We start from the raw sequence: 20834 nt of genomic DNA on the forward strand, positions 1-20834 counted from the left end.
TCCTTCCCTCTCAAAAGGCCACAGCCAGCCAATTCAGAATATTAAAAGAAAACCCACATCTGAAGTTCTTTTGAGAGACTTAGACTACCTTTTTTTCAAGGCTTCAATTAAGAACCTTCATAATATTCTAAAACATCTCAATGCACATTTATGCTATTCTTATAATTTAAAAAGCTTTGCTATGCTAAACAGAAGCAAAAAGGAGAAAAGCTCCACAAGATAGAAAGCTTAGTGTGATGAATCATTTCAGTATAACAAGGTGAAACACTTTGAATACACTGGTAAAAAAACAAATTGATAAAATACACATGAAAAGTTATCATCCAAGCACTACAATCTCTATATGGGCAACACAATGTGAAAAACCATTCAAAGGTAAATTAAAACTAGTATTTACAAAACAGGTGTAGGTCCACAGTATTTTAGGACATTGGTAATGTGAACTTTCATAAAGTTGAGGAAAGTACAGTATAGTGCATGTAGCCAAGTAAACATAATAATCTACAAGACTTAGAAACTTACTTGGCAATTAGCCATTTTAGAGCAGGCTAGGATAGAGTGGACAAGGACAGTTCAAGGGAATTAGCCAGGTGTGGTGCATAAGCCATGAGACCTTTAGGTGTTAAATTACATTATCTTTCCCATTCTTCCTCTCTCCTCGATTTCCACATTTGTTTCTCATGCACTAACTTGGGAAAGAAAAGTAACAAAACACAAAGAGGTGCCCATTTTTGTCTGTACGCATACTAATTAACGTGACACTAAATCTGGAGCAACCACTGTACGGTTTGAGAAGCTTTGTCAATAAAATTAACAGCATTCACCATAAAATGAAAGAGCTGAGGTTATGGACTGAAACAATGGTGTCTTCCAGATGCCATGAGGCTACAGGCAGTTTTTTTTTTTTTTTTTTTTTGGGGGGGGGGGGGGGGCAAAATATATTGTGAAATTTATGCCCACATTACAGGCAAAGCAGCTAAGTGACATTTACTGTGATTTGGCCTGGTTAACGTCAGTACAGTGTCTGACAGCAACGACCGAAGACCACAAAAAGGTTCCCGTTGTCCAGCTCCAGGAGCACAACATGTGACTGGATAACAAGCAGGTGTGCTGCCACCAATTCATTTAAATCCTTGGGCAAGCAAGTCAAAGTACAGGATTCAGAAATGACAGCAACAACCTCATACCCAGAGGCAAAAAAAAAAAAGTAATATAAACTATCTTCAAATGAAGCAAACCATCTTCAAGTGCAAAAGATTACACAAGACATGCAAGATGAACCATGGAGAGTTAAAAAATGTGAAAAACTGATAACATTTAGATCTGGAATTATTCCTAACTTTAGGATCCCTCTATTTCTGGCTCACCAGCAATCTACTGAACACATTTTATTTACTAATTTTAAGGATTGTTCCTGTATACCACCAACTTAGAAGGCAGCTAACAAAAGCAATATATTAGGAAGCAAACAAAAATGCAAGAAGTAACCTTTTCATAGACACCTAAATTGACATTATATGGCTGGCCACACCCACAGGTCCAGATAGGTTATGCATGCGTGTTGGGGGGGATTCAGTGACTGAGACACAAATCTTAACAGGCAGTACACGTCCACCAAGACAATCTTAATGGCATTTCTGAAAAGGTAGCCTTGATGTCTTAAAACTGCAGTCTCCTCTGGCTGCCTGTAACTTCAAGATCATTATTAGCACATATGTACCTCGGCACACACAACAAGTGCCATACTAATCTAGAAATTCAGTTAAAAATTAAATTCCAAAATTAGGTGAACTAAGGTTTTGAAATAGTAACACTAGATGTACATAAACAAAATATTTATAAACAGCTGTGCAGAAAAAATGTACTGCTATTAAAACAAAAACATCACAAGGTTAATGCACCAAACATCAGATAAAAAATGTATATAATAAAGGGTGAGAACGGGGATGTTAAAGAATAGGCAGATATAAATTGTCACGGAATCCTTAAAAATCACAAATTACCCAGACATCATCTAATTCAAAATAAAAAAAAGTTTACCAAGTAATGCAAAGATCCCACAACCACCAACCAAAATGACTAGACTGCAAGAAATTAAAATACAACCTTATGTCATCAGTCCAGAATACATTTATCCACAAAAATGGAACACCTTCCTGTCTACTATAACAAGAGTAACCACCACCCAATACAGCTCAGCACCACACTTTTGGGACAAACAGAGACACATGTTTGTCACGTTCAGCAGCAAGCCCATCTTAACTTCAAATGAAGACTACAAAGAGCAACTGGTCCCAACATATCCATTAGTAGAAAACAACGCACTACGTAAGAGTTGCATTTCCAAAAATCGCATGTGGAGACTAAAATAAACCCAACTATAAGATTGCGGCAAAATAATGCATCACTAGCAGGCAAACCAAAGTATGCTGCAAAAAGCAAAACACGTTACCACCGCACTTTAGTTTTAGTACTAAGAAATGCACCAAGAACCCATCACAGAAAAGTAGTTTAGAACTACACTAACACTTGCTATCCAGTACCTTGAAACAAACCCAAACCTGTAAAACATTAAGTACACCCAGTGCCATTTTGAGACATCTTCAGTACATTTATACCAGGCAGCCACTAACATACCGTATCTCTATGCACTGCAGCATACTTAATTTCCCCTTCACCAATCTGAAATGGCACACACTTATCATCCAGTTCATTCCTCTTCAGTATTCCCTGTGAAGCCTGGGACACTCTCCTAAAGCACATACAACCAGTCAAATCGACAGGTGTCAAAACAAATGTTTACCGCTCACATCTTCAATACCTGCCAGTCAACTTCCACTACATTACACAGGCTTATTACATTCTCTACACTGGGTTACATACGCTTCTTTATTAAGAGCAATGGACTGCGCTATACAAAATTTAGGTCACTCCTATGTATTACAAGACAAGCAATCACCAAACAAGAAATGGAATGATGTTGCGTCTTTCAGCTTTTAGGGGGTTAGCACAGCATCCATGGGACCGGACATCCCAGGCTATGTTCTACATGAACTACAGAACGAACTGGCACCCCACCCAAGTACCATGTTCAATCATAGCCTCACCTCAGGCTTTGTGCCCACGGAATGGCGCACAGCAATGGTCATCCCACTCCACAAAGGGGGAGCCACCATGGGGCCTGGGAACTACAGCCCCATTAGCCTGACAAGCCTGGTCTGCAAGACCATGAACTTATAAACAATGACATTGGTAATCTCCAAACTCTGGACCCTACCCAGTTTGGGTTTGTAAAAGGTAGATCAGGTCTCCTAAACTTGATAGAATTCTTTGAAGTGGTCACCAAACTCTAGATGAGGGTAAGATCTCACCAAGGCTTCCGACACCATCCCCCACTCTGGAATTGTAGATAAACTCACTTAACTAGGTATAAATCAGTCACAAGATGGGTTGCCAACTGGCTCACTAACAGAACCCACACTGTGAAAGTAGCAGACTAAATCCAACTTCAGACAAGTGACAAGTGGAGTACCACAGGGTTCAGTCCTAGGTCCTCTCCTGTTTGGTATTTACTCCTCTGAAGTACAGGCTAACACAAAAGGTCTTTGGCTAACAAAGTACACAGATGACTGTAAACTAGGAGCCAAAATCAAAACTTCCAACGATGTGGACATCCTAACAAAATGGGCCTCACTGAGACAGATGCCTGGTGTCAAAGCCATGGCCTCAAGCTCAATGCCAAAAAGTGCATGGTCATCCCTTTTGGTAAAAAGTCTGTAGCCATGAGCTACCACACAGGCAGTAGTCTACTTAACACTGAAAGTGTGATAAGAGACCTTGGGACACAGGTGGACAGTAGTCTCTCCTTTGATAATCACATTGCCACGGTAGTCAGGAAATCCTTCTACGTGGCACACCTCATCACAAAAGGTTTCTCATCCAGGAAGAGAGATGTCATCGTTCCCCTCTACTCATCACTCATTAGCCCCATTATAGAGTACAACGCCCCTTTGGGTATGTACCTCAAGACATCTACAACTGGAAAGGCCACAGAAATACATCACAGAGTATTACCGGCCTCAAACAGATGCCCTACGCAGACAGTGTCAAAAAACTCCAGCTTTACTCTGTCACACATCGCCTACTCAGAGGCGATCTCTGCCTAACATACAAAGCTATGTCAAACCCAGAGCTGTTGGACCTAAACCTTGTCACAACAAACAGAACATGCTGGAGGGATAGATACCTGTCCCAGAGACTTCCCACACTCTGGAACAAACTACCTATATTAAACTAAGCTCCTTATTAGCACTCAAGAAAAATGTTGATGATTGGATGGGAGATAGGAAATTCACCCCAGGGATCACTTTTGTGGCTCTGCTTGACAGGGGCACAGGAAAATAATTCTCTTGGGTGGAAAAAGCCAGGGTACCGCTTGGCTAGGCTTATATAGACCACAAGGCCAATAGCCTAGTACCCACCTATGTACCCACACATGAACTGGTTCAACAATACCCATATTTGTGGGTACACGATGAAAGTATTTAGGAGCATGGGTTAAAAGAATTTTATTATGGCAGCTACGGATATATGGGAAGAAACCAAACAAAATACCATAAATGCGAAACTCTGTACATGGACAGCAAGATACAAGCAGCAAAAATGTTTAGTCCCATTAGTTTTATAAATGGGTCGGGTATTTTTTTTTTTAAAAGTCAGAAAAGTTGTGGATAGAGAGCTGAAAGATTTTATATGGGAGGGGAAAGGGCAAGAGTCAAGTGGGACAAGGTGATCCTTCTAATAAAACATGGTAGTTTAAAATATCCCTTCAAATCAGTTTATCCTAGAGCTGCACAGTACCTGTCACCACTGGGCTTCCGGATATTGGCCAAGGCTCTTGCCACCCCCATAGTGCCTTTTTCAGGCAAGGCTCAAAAGACAAACCCACCACCTTAGAAAACAATAAAGGAAAAAAACTAAGGGTAATACTGCTCAACGCCAGAAGTCTAAATCTCAAGATGCAGGCTCTCGAAGCACTCCTCAGTATGGAGAGCATCGATGTCTGTGCAGTAACTAAAACCTGGTTCAAGGCTCCTGAGAGCACCCCAGCCCTACCAGGTTATACCTCGTATCATGCTTTTCGGCCCCAAAACCTGGGCCGAACCACAAAAGGAGGGGGAGTGTCCATATTCATTAAAGACATCCACACCTCCAGGTTAGTGGCAACGCACGAAGCATCAGAGACCATCCATGTGCAACTAACCGTAGGCAAAACTGCTATACAACTTGTAGCATGCTACAGACCACCCTCGCAATCTCAGGAACTCCATTCAGCCTTCCTGAAGACACTGGAGGATATGAATGTCTCACCAAATACCATCATATTGGGAGACTTCAACTACCCAAACAGACTGGGTGCATTACTCAAGCCCCAACACCCTAGCCCAAAGGTTCCTGGAATTCATCAACTCAAATGCGATGGAACAACTAGTCACCTCCCCCACAAGGGGAAATAATATACTTGACCTGATCATCACAAACATGGGGACAAAATGCTCAACACTGGAAGTATACCCCTCACTAGTGAGATCAGACCATAAACTAATAACCCTAGATATTCATATCCCACCTCCACCCCCAGCACAAAAGACCACAGTGAGAAACTTCTCAAAAGCCAACTTTACACTCCTTAGGACTGAAATGGTATCCTTCAAGCCCCCTGGGCCAGTGGAAACCACATCCCACACTGCTGAATCCTTCACAAATGCTTTCTACGGGCATATCCAAGAATGCATGGATCATGCAATCCCAAATAAAACCAAGACCCTTTCCACCAAAGGCAGGCATCCTATCAGGTGGACCCCAACCATAAACAAACTTTATAACAAGAGAAGGAAGCTACTGCAAGACAGAGCAAAATCCCATAAAGGGAAGGCATCTCTGATCAGCACTAGCAAAAAACTACATTCACTAATAAAATCATCAAAGGCCAACTTAGAGAGAAAAATCGCTAAGGACACTAAAGACAATCACAAGGCCTTCTTCAGTTATGTTAGAAACCTGGGCGGAAACACTCAGATATGCGCAGAGTTGGTTCATAACGGCAAAAAATACACTGAACCCACAGATATTGCCAACATACTGGCACAGACAGGTTCAGTGCAAATTTCTCCCCTCCCTCTCCCCCCAAAAGGCGAAATAAATCTCTCAGCTGAATGCAACCTCCCTGAAATCTCAGATGTCCAGGTGAGAGCTGCCCTCAGCAAAGCTAAAAATACAGCATCCATGGGACCCGACGGTGTCCCGGGTTGCAAGCTGTGTGAACTCCTAGAGGAGCTAAACCCACACATAAGAACGCTGTTTAATCTTAGCCTTGCTACAGGATACGTCCCTGAGCACTGGCGTACAACTACAGTGGTCCCACTCCACAAAGGTGGCACCTCTACAGATCCCGGAAACTACCGCTCCATAAGCTTGACCAGCCTGGTCTGCAAAGCTATGGAAGGATCATTATGGATCTCATAAACAAAGACATCGGGGACCTACAGACAATTGACCCTACCCAGTTCGGCTTTGTAAAAGGCAGATCCCGTCTTTTAAACCCGGTGGACTTTTTTGAAACAGTCACTAGAGCCATCGATGAAGGCAAAGCAGTAAGCAGTTCATACAGCCTACCTGGATCTGGCAAAAGCCTTCGACACAATACCCCATTCAGGCATCATAGACAAGCTCAACAGCTTAAATGTAAACCCGTTTGTTACAAGATGGGTTGCAAACTGGCTAAAGGACAGAACCCACAAAGTCAGAATAGCTGGAGCTATGTCAGACTCTAAGCCAGTCACAAGTGGAGTCCCACAGGGCTCTGCCTTGGGACCCCTCTTGTTCGGCATTTAATTTCTCAGATGTGCAGGCAAACATAGGGGGGTTGTGGCTGAAAGTTTGCAGACTACTGCAAACTAGGCGCCATAGTCGACACACCAGCTGACACATGCATCCTCCAGAAGGGCCTCACAGAAACAGACGACTGGTGCCAGAACCATGGCCTTAAACTAAATGCCAAAAAATGTATAGTCATCCCCTTTGGAAAAAACAAAGTACCCACAAATTACCACATAGGTGGTAATCCATTAAGTACAGAAAAAGTAATCAGAGACCTGGGGACCCAAGTTGACAGTGACCTCTCATTTGACACCCACGTCGCCAAAGTGGTTAGAAAGACCTTCTACCTTGCCCACCTTATCATGAAGAGATTCACATCCAGATCAAAGGATGTCATTGTACCCTTATATTCCTCCCTTATCAGGCCTATGATTGAGTACAATGCCCCATTTGGTATGTACCTCACCCGGCACCTGCAGCAGCTGGAGAGACCCCAAAAGTACCTTACCAAGAGGATCAAGGGTCTCCAGCATATGTCATATGCTGCCAGACTGAAAAAGCTCCAGCTCTATTCAGTAGCATACCACCTGCTCAGAGGTGATCTGTGCCTTACATACAAGGCCATGTCCAATCCAGAATTAATGGACACGCGCCACCTCAAAAAACCCAAATCCATCAGAGCCACGAGAGCTAACGATCTAAACCTCAGCACAAATATGAATAGGACATGCTGGAGGGACAGATTCATAACCCAGAGGCTTCCCGCACTCTGGAACAGGTTACCTGTCCATGTTAGACAGAGCCCCTCACTGACTCTCTTCAAGAGTAATCTGGACGAATGGATGGGTGATCGTAGATTTACCCCGGGGGTCATCTCTGTGTCATTGCTAGATAGAGGCACAGTAAACTAAATTTAATTTAAAATTGTACACTTTTGTATCATTACATGGGGTGGCGAAAGTCACATACACTTTGGCTAGGCTTATAAATGCCCTAGGGCAGATAGCCTAGTACTATACTATGAAACTATGAAAGGCTCGTACGAGACACAATCAGAAAGCTACAATTCAAAATGAAAAGGGATGACGTGGTGAATGGGGGGGGGGGGGTTGGAAGCAGAGCAAGAGGAACAGTCATACAGATTATAAAGTAGTAGAAAGTATTCTAAAACTAAGCAAACATGGTATTGCAGAAAGGATATTCTTGCGATGTGAATGAATACATTTAGGGGTACAAAGAACAGACAAGAGAGGGATGGAATTTACAAGAGGAAGCTGGCAAAGTACCCAACGTATTGGAAAGAGGGAAAAGTAACAGAAAAAGGAAGAGGCCAAAAAGATATTTGGACTGAAGGCTAGAAACTGCCTTTCTTATCAGGTATTGATAGATAGACAAATGGGAAGAGAGGAGAATCTAAGCGAAAGACCTACACTGAGTTTTTCGTTGAATCTACAACAAAAGCTACAGGGTATATAAAATAATGCATAACTACAGAAATTAGAGGAGGACAGAACAGACTAGAGAGAGAGGAGCAAATCACAAAGAACAATGGTAGGACATAGGCATGGCTCCCAAATATGTAACAAGGTCTAGAATATTTACGATTTTAGCTTGGAATAGTTTACCCCCAAGCATGCAGATGGCCAGATTTTGGTGGTGCGATAGGGAAGAAAGTGGTAGCTAGGAGCATATGTTTGAATGCAAGGAGTTGGCAGACCTTAAAAAATCCCTACAGAGTACTACATCAGAAATACTGAGCAAGCAAATAAATGTTACTAAGGAAACTATTTTTGAGTTAGGATACAGGATTACCTAGACATAGTAAGGCCTTGTCAAGTTTAATTGCGGTGGCTGCCAAAAAAGCAATTACTAGAAAATGGAAATCAAAACCTCAAAATCTAAAAAACTGTACTTGAAGTAGTTAATATTTGTTAGAGATAAAAGAACAGGACCTGCCATCTTTAAAAAAAAGAATAGGAGCAAATTACATACAAAAATGGAAACTGCGGGTGTAGTACATGCAGAAAAATGTTTTGGAGGAAGACTGAGGTTTAAGAGGACAGGAACTGAACAATTTACATAACACTGGATTGATTATATTGTATAGAAAAATATATTTAATGAATAATGTAAACTTATGATTTATTTTACATAAATGTCTATTTGCTCAAGTCATAAATTATTATATAAAGATCTGTATAGGGCTAATGCCCAAGAGTTAGTAGTTTTTTTTTTTCTTATATCTACAACAAAAAAATCCGGGAATCCACAATTACTTAAGTGGCAACAGCTAAAATGGAAATCTGGTAAAATTGAATACTTCACAGAAACACAAACTAAAGTTCTGTAGTACGAACAGGAGGCAACAGTATTCTAAACTTAAAATTTTAGAAGCACGTTTAGCACTTTGGTTCTGTACTTAACATGGAACTTCAACTAAATCTGTTAAATGACACTTTTTAAACAATTAAAACTACATGATACAATGTTAGACCCAACCTACCAATTAACACTAATTACAAAGTGAAACCATACACAAAAAAAGATAAAAATAAACTATGTGGCATCATAGCACATCTTTAAAACAGAATTAATAGCCATTAAATTACTCAAATGTGGGAACCACACTGCATTAACTAAACTTACCATTTTAATTTCACATTTATTAAGATCTTCTAAAACAAAACCTATTTTGTCTTTTGTTAGTTACTCCATAACTACAAAAGCAAAACCATAGTCTATTTTCTTTTGTGCGTCTAAAAAGGGCATTTGTAGTCTTCAATTTTTGTACGTTTTGCATGTATTCATAAATTTGAATGAGCATCTTCTGGGGTATTCCTACGTTAAAAGCAGGACACTGAGAACATAAAGCTCCATACACCACATTTTTTTGACTCAACTATAATGCCTTGTAACAAAATATTCTTTACTTCCAATAATGACACTACTAGTTACCAGAATGTTTTTGCATTGGTGTGCAATGGCCACGCAAACATTCGTAGGGGTCTGCTGCTAACTTGTTGATTTTTTCCTAGAACTCTCCAGTAATGTTTTCAGTGACCTATCTTTCTTAAACTAGCACGGGTTTATTACTTACTTTCTTCAGAACTGTATTATCTATTTGAAAGATCTCTCGGTTCTTTTATCACCTGTGGCTTTACTAGTTGAATGTTGGGGGCTCTTTAAAGTTCTAGTATTGTTTTGGTACACATTATGTACATTACTGCTTGCACTCAGTATAGGACAATACAGTGTGTTCTCTTGATCACTACTTCGTCCCTAGTTTCCATTAAAAAATCCTGGAGGTACCCTCTCTTAGGAAACATATCCAACAATACCTCACACCCTACAAGGAGGAGCATCTAATTCCGACATCATTCTTGCCAATCTTACTAGCTGCACTTGTACTACAGCCTTTTCCTGGTGCATAGGATGCCAACTATGAAGGTGGAGGTAATAGAAAGTAGAGTCTATAAATAGTAGAAATCTAGCATGTACTCTTATTTCCACATCTACTTAATTATAGAATAATCAAACTTCAAAAATGTCACAGTATTATTGACTAATTCCAAAACATTTACTTAATTTAGCAGTAGTGTCTCCTCACAAAAATAGAAAGGTCATCCAGAAAACAATCTGACCAGGAGTTACTAAATTCACATAAATAAATTTTCCAACAGTAGGCCATGATCATATTTGCAAAGACAGCACCCCTAGCTACTCCCGTAGCTTGCCTAAAATGCTGCTGGTCAAAATATGATTTAATACCAACATTTTATCTGTACCCATTTCCGCTATCTTGTTTCACCATTCAAACCACTGCAACCCAAGTGTATGCGGTATTACTGAAACACAAATATTCACAACAGTGAAAAAATTACATTTTCATTAAACTCGATTAAGCCTAAAAAAATGCCATGAATCTTTACAAATTTGACTTACTCTAACACTACTCTAGTCTACATATCTTGCTATACAAGTTTTAGACCTAGGTAGCATCTACAATAAGCCTAAAGGGAAGATCTACATTATGTAATTTCGGGACATCAGATATCCCTGCTACAATTGGTTCATCATTATACATATAGTCACTTATGGCCAACTCCCTTCCATCAAAGTGTCATAAAGGCAGCTCTCTTTACAGTTGTAAGCCCTATTAATTTCACTTAAAGAACATGCAATACAAGCTTCTTCACTCAACATACTTTAGCCAGCCCCCCCTCCCACTCTGGCTTCATGACTAACAGAAGAAATCATTACACATCATTTAGCATTAACTTCAGTCTTAGATAAGGTAAAGCATTTTTCACTTAGTTTTGACCAAATGCATCTTATATCATGCTCAAACATTTGCGTTTGAACATTCAAGGGGGGATTGAAACAAATTGGACGGCTTAACCAGCATACTACTGATACTGTTTTCAAGAAGCCATAATGCTAGATTTAATTTCCTTACACACAATTTCAAAACTAAAATTCTCTACCAAGTTCGCCCTTCTTGCTAGAACAAAGGAAAGTCATTTAGCCAACACATTAGCATGAGTTTCACTAACTGTTTTATCTGAATAATTAAACAAATTAAAATGTTTACTATTTGCAGTTTTCGTTGGGCATAGATTTCATCTGTTCTTCTAGCCAATTCCATTGCGGACGATAATTGTCTTGTTTGTTGTAATTCTATTTGGGTTTGGCTCCTTGCTGAACGTAATTCTCGCTCACATGTTGACCCTCCCCACTTTGGTTCCTGCTACTGACTCTCTCAGATCCCCAGACTTCTAAAGGAGCGGCCCCTGGAACTGCGGTGATGTTAAAACCGATTACTAAGTGAAACCGTACACAAGAATGAAATTATGCAGTATCATAGTATTTCATGCTTTTTGTGTAGGGTTTCACTCTAATTTACTTTTAATTGGTAGGTTGGGTCTAACATTGTATCATGTGATTTTAATCATGCATAAAAGCAGCACTAATAACAGATTTAGTTCTTAAGTTCCATGTGATGTAAGCAACAAAAGCCCTAAACTTGGTTTGGAATACTCTTGCCTATTAGTGGTACCACAGAATTTCAGTTTGAAATTAAAATCTACTCTAGGTTCAACCACGTAAACCCAAAACAGAACATGTTGCACCATCCCACAGAGAAGTACACAAACCTCAATGTTAACACTTGCATTATCTAAGCATACTGTAAACCACATTACAAACAAAACAGCAGCATCAGTAGGCCCCTTCACATCTGTTAAAACTCTTCACTACTCAAAACTACCTATATATAGTCACTGATCAGCAACAACTTTCAAACTTGACACATGACCCCCAGAACTACAAAACCAATTACTTTTCACCCAATTTCTTCAAACAAGCTTTAATGTGAGCATTTGAGGCGGGTTAAACTACACTTATCAATGATCCACTAGTTTACTTCCCACCTACACAGCAGCCTCAGCAATACAAGTTCACCCAGTGTAATCGTATTTCAGTACGACTAAAAATGACATAACTACCAATAAAAAACAACACACTGGTCTATGCAGGCAGCATACAGCATGATGCAGCCAAATTAGAAGAGTGACAAATATACAATTACTAAATTTTAAAATAGTGAAAGTCGAATCAGGCACCCAGGATCAAGTCAAGGCTAAAACACTGTCCGGAAAACTAGCTAGAGCAGTCAATTACACAGTACCACAGGGTTCTGCCAAAGCAAAACCAGAGAAGAAATTAGCAGTAAACATCTTCCTCCCGCAACGGTTCAGCAAACCCTCTTAGTACAATCCCAACAGAACCTTTGCAGCCTCCGACAGTAGGCAGAGTGGTTTCTGTCCATAGCTACAACTTTGAATTTCTCTCTGCCCCCAATATACATCAGGGTCTCATAAGATACCAACAGAAAGACTGTACATGCTCTCTCCTTCTCAAACACAAAAAAAACACAGCCAGCATTCAGATGCTCCAGAAAGGAACAGTCATTCGGTTTCTCTGAACCAAACTAAACTAGAAAGCTGACTTGAGCAGTCCTGAGAGGATATGAAGTCCTAGAAACACTAGTAGAATTAGTAGACTGTATACAAAATCAAATAAGTACGAACAAGTGTTCAGACACACTGGAGATCCCAGTTGGAACGAGTCTGCATCAGGATCAGCTCTGTGCTCACTGTTCACATTGGTGATATTTCTACATCAGTGAACAAGACAGAACAAATCTGCTGTATACAGACCATGTGGCATTACAAGTAGACTAATGGGAATTTCAGCAAATGATACGCAAACGAACACAAAACTGATGGCACACGGGGTGAAAGACTACAGCCAAGACAGCAGTCATGGCAGCCAATGGGGGAATCAGAAGAAGAAAACTGAAACAGAAGGGAAAATGGGGGAACAGAACAGTTTTAAGTATCTGGAAGGCATGGTAGACTAAAAGGAAAGCATTAATGTGAAGGCTACGCTAGAGAAGCTACAGCCAAAAGGACTGTCACTGGGAATGTTCAACTGAAGAATTACAAAGTCATTGCAAAGTGAGGTGCACAAAACGGTGACGCTGTCAGCATTACTGTACAGTACAGAAATCTGGGCAGTGAAAGCACAGCAGTTGAGGAAGAACACATGACAGACTGGGTATATCCCTGCAAAGAGCTGAACTGCACAGAAAGTCAGACAGCACAGACTACAGTGGTTTGGGCACATATGCAGGAAAGCAGATTATGACTTGGTAAAAATTTAGGGAAAGACAGGAAAAACGCAAGAGCAAACTAGGACATCTAGCAAGGAGTTTTAATAACTATCCTGCACACACCCATCACCATGCTTCTCTGAGTAGGCTACTTGTAGACTTATCTACCCTTAAGGATCTTGCGCCGCAGATGTCAGTCTTACTCTCCCAGATGTGTTAACTGCTGTCATGGTAATATGCTAGATGTGGATAGTGAACAAAAAAAAAAAAAAAAAAAAAAAACACATTATATTTGAGCTTGTGGTTAACTTTGCACCCTTGGAGGACAAGAACTAATGACAAGGTCTGAACCAGAAGTTTTGTGATATCACTGAATGGAAATGTATGAAGTCAGTCACAAGACACAGAGAAAAAAAACAACAAACATTTAATGAATAACTTAATTTAAGAGATTGTTTTATTACTGTTTTACTGATGTATTTCTTTTCAGCAACACCAAGTTCTTCTGGTAAAGAAGAAACCAAAACAAAGTCAACAGTAAAAGAAAGTACACATTTCTACCGACTTCCATAACACTGAATGCATTACAAGCAGATATGGAAAATATTGCGGACCCAACATCGTGTTTGTAAAGTTACACATTCGACGAGACACACTGAAGGAAAGATGCTGCAACATTTCCTACAGGTGCATTTTCACAAAATCAGTACTTCAAGCAAAAGTATGACCATATCTGTCCTCGAACACTTCACAAACCGTGCAAAAAGACAAAAAACAGAATGCACATGCTGCAATTCATTCCGTTCCCCTACAGGTCATCTTTAAGCAGACAGTGGTAGAGTAGCACTAATTAGTCTGTCAACTTTCATGATCTTTCAAAAAAAGAGGCCAACTAGCAGATCAACTTCAATCAAGAGAAAAATATCAGACTGCGTTTTCCCAAACGCAACTTACCCAGCTCTTTTAAGGTCAAAATTGCTCATCTTCAATTCTTTTAAGAGGCCTTTTTTCTCCAAGATACTTAAATAGCTCTACAATATAGGTCTTATGAATTTTCCTACTTACAAAATAAAAATAAAACCCCTTAAAAATTACCAACATCTTATTTCCACAATTTATGAAATTGTAGAACACCTACTACCATGTGATCAAATTAAAAGAAGTTAATCCTACTGGATATCAAGCTGCATCAGATGTATCCTTCAGTTACACCATGAATGCCGCCCTTCAAAAACCAATGTAATCTAGACAACCCAGTAATTGCATCAACCCACTGAAAAACAAAGAATCCAAGAAAACTACACTGTCAGCAATGGGACAGGCACAACATTCAGCAATCTTGCTCATCAGCCCTCCACCCCACAACTAACACCATGTTAGAGAAATGCAACTAAATAAACGACAGCCATATCACACAATTTAATAAAACGAACAAATGATTAGTAACTGTTCTGGCTTGCATACTCCAGTTACACCATCAAAAAGTAACTATTTGGATAACCAAGACAAGTGACATTCAAACAAAAGGTAGTACACACAGCCTATCTAGACCTCGCTAAGGCCTTGAACACTATTCCCATTCTAGTATTATAGACGAGCTCACCAGCCTGAACATAAACCCCTACACGTCACAAGATGGGTTGCCAACTGGCTCACTGACAGAGCCCACATGGTGAGAGTTGCAGGAGCTAGGTCCGACTCTAAACCGGTTACAAATGTGGATCCCCAGGGCTCAGTCCTAGGACCCCTCCTGTTCAGCACATACTTCTCAGAGGTACAGGCAAGCACAGGAGGACTGTGGCTGACCAAGTTTGCAGATGACTGCAAACTAAGGGCTATAACTGACAGACTGACACAGACATCCTCCAAAAGGGTCTCACTGACACGGATACATGGTGTCAAAATGATGGCCTCAAGCTAAAATGTCAAAGAGTGCATAGTCATCCCCTTTGGAAAAAAACAAAGTACTCACAAACTACCACATAGGTGGTAGTCCCCTAAATACAGAAGATGTAATAAGGGATCTGGGGACCCAAGTAGATAGTAATCTCACCTTTGATGATCACATTGCCAAAGTGGTTGGAAAATCCTTCTATGTGGCCCACCTAATCACAAAAGGGTTCGCATCTAGATCAAAAGAGGTCATTGTGCCCCTCTACTCACTAATCAGACCCATCAGAGTACAGCGCCCCATTTGGGATGTACCTTACAATACACCTGCAACAGCTGGAAAGACCACAGAAGTACCTCGACCAAACAAACTCCAGCTGTACTCTGTTGCATACCACCTACTCACAGGTGATTTCTACCTGACATACAATGCCATGCTCCACCTAAAGAAAACCTTACCCCCTCGAGCCACACGGTCTAGGGATCTAAACCTCACCACAACAATAAATAGGCTGTGCTGGAGGGATAGATTCCTGTCCCAGAGACTTCCCATACTTTCCAATCTACATTAGACAGAACTCTTCGCTAACTCTCTTCAAGAGACCTTGACGACTGGATGGGAAATGGAAAGTTTACCCCGGGATCACTACAGTGGTTCTGCTGGACTGAGGCGGCGAAAGCCAACACATTATGGCTAAGCTTATAAATGCCTTTGGGCAGATAGCCTAGTACCTACCTATGAACACACAAACAAGGCAAATGGTCTCCATCACAATCTGAAGGACTTTGGTTGCACATGCCTGCTCCTAAACATGCTACACCACCATCCTGTATCATTAAATGTAGCCTCCACTCCTAACAAGATAAGGGAGATATTCCCCAGTTCCCATTATCTCCAATCCCATACAGCCTTCTATATTCCTGAAGATTACTACTGAGCCTGTATCACCAGCACCACACTAAATATTGTGTTGGTCTGACCATTAACCACTCCTAGCTCACCACACCCCACTTGCAGGCTACTTGTACTCTGCTAACTTCACCCCTAGATGTCCGTAGTATACAAGTGCAGAACCCGCCAATACACCCCTAGATGTCCGTAGTATACAAGTGCAGAACCCGCCAATACACTAAGTGTTCTCTTTCACGACAATCTATACTACGCCAACTAAGATCTAAATCACTTATGAAAATATGAAGACTACAAAAGATTATTCTATCAACAAAGAATGCGTGACTGCAAGAGACAGTACAAGCTCAACAAACCAAATTCACAAATTGCAGCAAATATGAATTACATCTAATTTGAGGCTAAGGTGGCTTACAAAAATCAACCTCAATCCTTAAACAAAAACACAAGCCCCATCATTTAGATAAGATCATGTTTTTTTAAAAAAGTGAAAGTTGAAAAAAAAAGGAACATATCAAACACAATGACAACCAATGTAGATATGTTGCTCAAAATACAAGGTTAAAAAGAACACATTTTAAGAAGCACGTGATCTCAAACAGCAAATACAATGAAAAAACAATGCATAAACAAATGCAAACAAGACTTCGAGAGTGTGTGTAGCATATAATAGAAACAAACAGCAAATTTCAAAGGACTTGTCAGACCACCCTAGTAACAAGGGAAACACCCCATGACAAAGGGAATTCAAGAGTGCTTGTCAAATATCCAGTAACAAAAGCTAGCCAATACAAATGTCACACAACCTGAATCCATCACCATAAGCGCACAAAAAAAAATTACCAACATGTTTAAGCTTAGAAAAGGCACTGATCTGTTACGTCCACATCCTTCTGCAGATTTTCCATAATAAAATACGCCAAGACTACTTGGTACAGAAAGAGGAACATCCCTGCATACCACAATGAAGCTTTATAGGGATGAACTAACCTCCTTATGTTTTTTTTTCAGCTCAGGTGATTGAAAGGAAACCAATGGTGAAGAGGTGGGTTAAGCTTCGATTTTTTGCCTCTGTACCTTCAAAGATCTGAATTGCAGAGCCCCTGGGGCAGTTTGTCAGCTGGAAAAGGCACAAGCCAGGAGAAACAGGTGCTGTAAACTGCTGATGCCCTTGCTTTTTTTGAAGCCTGCATCCCCTCCCCCACAATGTCACTAAGGCTCACCTTTTTCTTCACCGCAGAAAGGAAGTCAGTCTCTTAAAACAATGATCTTGAAATTCTCTGTAGAAGCACAGTACTAATGAAAGGTTGCCTTTAAAACAAAACCCACTCTCTAAAGGCACTCAAAAACAAACTACAGCCTTGCATACACCATTTCAAATGATAAAAAAGACAAAGAAAATAAAAGCAAACTAATGCAATTGTGTGCATCTGACAAATAGAATAGGTTAAACAGTAGAGAGACTGGCTGAACAAATAAGAACACCTTTGAGTGCTGCATTAGTACTGCCTAAACACTGCACAAAAATCGTATTTCTTCTAACCGGTGATGCTTTTGAATGTTCACACATACTTAAGACCAGTTCTCACCAAGTATGCAATTCCTCACCAATACACATGCATCACTATTTAACAGAACAAGTGAAATATCAGTGAGCAACTATACTGACATGCAGAGCAAGCAAAGGCTATTTATTGCTATACACTCGGTAGTACATTGCAGATGACTTACCATCAACTATCACACATCAGATGGGGGAAGAGAACAGAAGTTTCCCTCAAGCAACAGCATTTAGCATTTCAATGCAGCACTCGCCCTAAAAAATCCACATTATAAAAAAATCTTACCATTCAATCTACCCTTAGTATGGTCATTGAATGGGAAAGTCAAAAAAAATTACTACCACGTGCCAACCAACTGAAGTTTAGGATAAGCAAAAATCTATCCCAATCACCAGTACCAGACATACCTAGTTTGACAGCCATCACATTTGTAATGTACAACCTTACCCCCACCAACCTGATATTTAGAACAAACACGAGTTTTCTCCGTATGTTAAGAACTACCATTTAAAATCATTGCCAAATAACGCACATTTTAATTACCTGTGCAATTTACAACTCAACCTCCTCTTAGCTGTCTAATCAAAGCATGATGTAACTACCAGCAATTAAATGACCCGAACTGTTTCAGGCAGTATCAGTTTACCTGCATGCACTGACCACAAGTTGATCGTAAGACTACTCAAAACTAAACCCCAAAAAATCATGGATAAGCTAGACACTTGCAATCCACCGTAGTACAGCAAAATCCTAGAGCTGACAACAAGATTCACCTTCACCGCATTACTATCAAATACGTCATCAGCTCAGTATTACAGAAGATAGAGCAAAAAAGCAACGATAATAAAAATTTAATAAACTATCACTAAATGAGTTTCATTTGTACTTGAGCCCACGAAGAAATGCTCCCCACAATTAAAACAGAAAAGTCTGTTCCACTGAAAGACATTACAGTACAATAAGTTTAATGAGTTATCAAAATGTACAACCCGTTTCACATACCAAAGGGGAAAACAATGTTGGGGAAGGGTAACCAGAATTTTACATGATCGTCGTCATACTTTGATAGGCAATTCCACGGCCTTTAACCATCTTATGCAATATAAGAATTGCCGGCAATTTGCCTACCCACCTACCTAGTTAAGAAAAACTACCAAGCCATATGGTCCCACGTGACGGGGACTGCTAGCTGGCTGAGCAGCACCCCGGGGAGGGCAGCGGCCCGGGAGAAGGTTCTAAACAGCGGCAGCATTCCAAATTTGAACTTTGCGCTTTAATGGGAACAAACACTGCAAAGCTACAACTACATCACGGGAAAAGTGGCGCCATCAGTTCGCCCTGCTCCCGCAAACCATCAACTAATACACATTAAAAAAAAATTCCCAGTTGAAGAAAATCCACGTCAAAAACGCCTCTTGTCCGCTTTCAACCAAGTAAACCCCCGACAGACAAGCCTTTTCAACATCTACGTATGACATTTAAAACACGGCATTGTATCTACTCAGTAGTAATGTGACCCTTTCCTTCCACTCACTGAACAACAAATACCACGGATGTGCATTTCAAACTAAAAAAAAAAAGCTACCAGCAATAGGTCTGGTGACGAAATCAAACATCTCGGTAAATACACAAGCCGTGTTATAATCCTCGTTAAAACTGCTCAAGCTGCAAACCTGCAGTCCCAACAATCATAATTAAAACATGAAGTCACAACAGCACACTACGTGTAATAAAGTGTCAAATTATCGGGCAGGAGTAATGGCACTTACTTCAATTCCCCCTCCACCTTGTTACCTACCCTCACTGTGAAATTAAAAAAGTAACAAAGACAGGAAAAATAGGAGGAATGCAATGCCGAGCCTTTCACCTACCACGTGATGGAGCGAGCGCCGAGTCCGGGCGGATTTCGGAACAAAATGGGCGCAGTTTGCAAACAACAATGGAGGAGACGGAGGAAACCCAGGCAATAGGGCAAACTCGAACAAAAGGAGCCGCCGCCACGGCCACGCACTGAGAGAAGACGGTAGTCCCCGGGTACCAGCCACAGCCCGGTACCGGCCCCGCCACCCCCCTCTCGTTCCAACGTTCGGGGAAAACAGAGTTCCGAAGAAAGGCACAGCGAAATGGATGCAGAAACAATCCTCTTGTTCTCGTACATATACCCACGCACGAGGTGGCACGAAGGTCTCCACCACCGCGGTTATTCAGTCCAACAAAATGCTCAGTAAAAGCAAAGAAACACCTCCAGCCTGGTCCTTCTCTTAATTCGCCCCCTTATTTGGATTTTTTTTCTTTCGCTACTAGAACAACTCTCGAAAATGGCGGACCTACTTAGTCTTCGCCGACTCAGCCTCTGACAAATACGGAGACACACTTTCTTCAGCTGCTCCTCCTCCCCAACCACCACTTCTCAACCATGCAGCTAGGTGGCGTGGCACACCACTGCGCATTCCAATTCCACAAAAAATAAAGGTTAGTTGTGCGTCATCACTAGTAAAGCTCCCAAAGCAAATATTAACAAAGGGGAGGAGACAGGGTACTATACAGTAACATTATAAAACGACAAACACTGAAAGACAGGAGCAATAAACGAGGGCATTAGGAAGGGAAAGCTACTAAAATTAAAACATTGCCGAGTGCCTCCCTGAATACTTGATCCACAATTAATATGCAACAGACCGTAGACTGCGCTAGGCTAGGGGCGGAACTTCAGAGCGATAGTACAGTATAATGGACAAATGGAGTAAATACCACCGCTCTTTAAAAGTGAGGCTGGGTAACGTAGTTCTTATAGGATTGTTTAATCCCACTGCTTAAGCAGCAGTCTCCCTCTACCGAGTAGGAGAAAAACATCCACTGCGGCTACGGTGGTTTAAAAATACAGAAAATCTGAGCTGAATGTACGATGGCTCTAAACGAA

General features: G+C 40.8%; 1 protein-coding gene across 1 annotated transcript in view; it reads right to left on the minus strand.

The window, feature by feature from the left end:
• Positions 1-20515, minus strand: part of KANSL1 (KAT8 regulatory NSL complex subunit 1) — a 1638220-nt gene extending 1617705 nt beyond the window's left edge. The window contains exon 1 of the mRNA XM_044060463.1: positions 19786-20515. The gene's annotated coding sequence lies outside the window, so the exon portion shown is untranslated. The remainder of the gene's footprint in view (positions 1-19785) is intronic.
• Between the last annotated feature and the right edge of the window lie 319 nt (positions 20516-20834).

This window comes from Protopterus annectens, chromosome 2.part0 (genome assembly GCF_019279795.1).
Source record: "Protopterus annectens isolate FY-2018-M chromosome 2.part0, PAN1.0, whole genome shotgun sequence".
Taxonomy (NCBI): Eukaryota; Metazoa; Chordata; order Ceratodontiformes; family Protopteridae; genus Protopterus; species Protopterus annectens.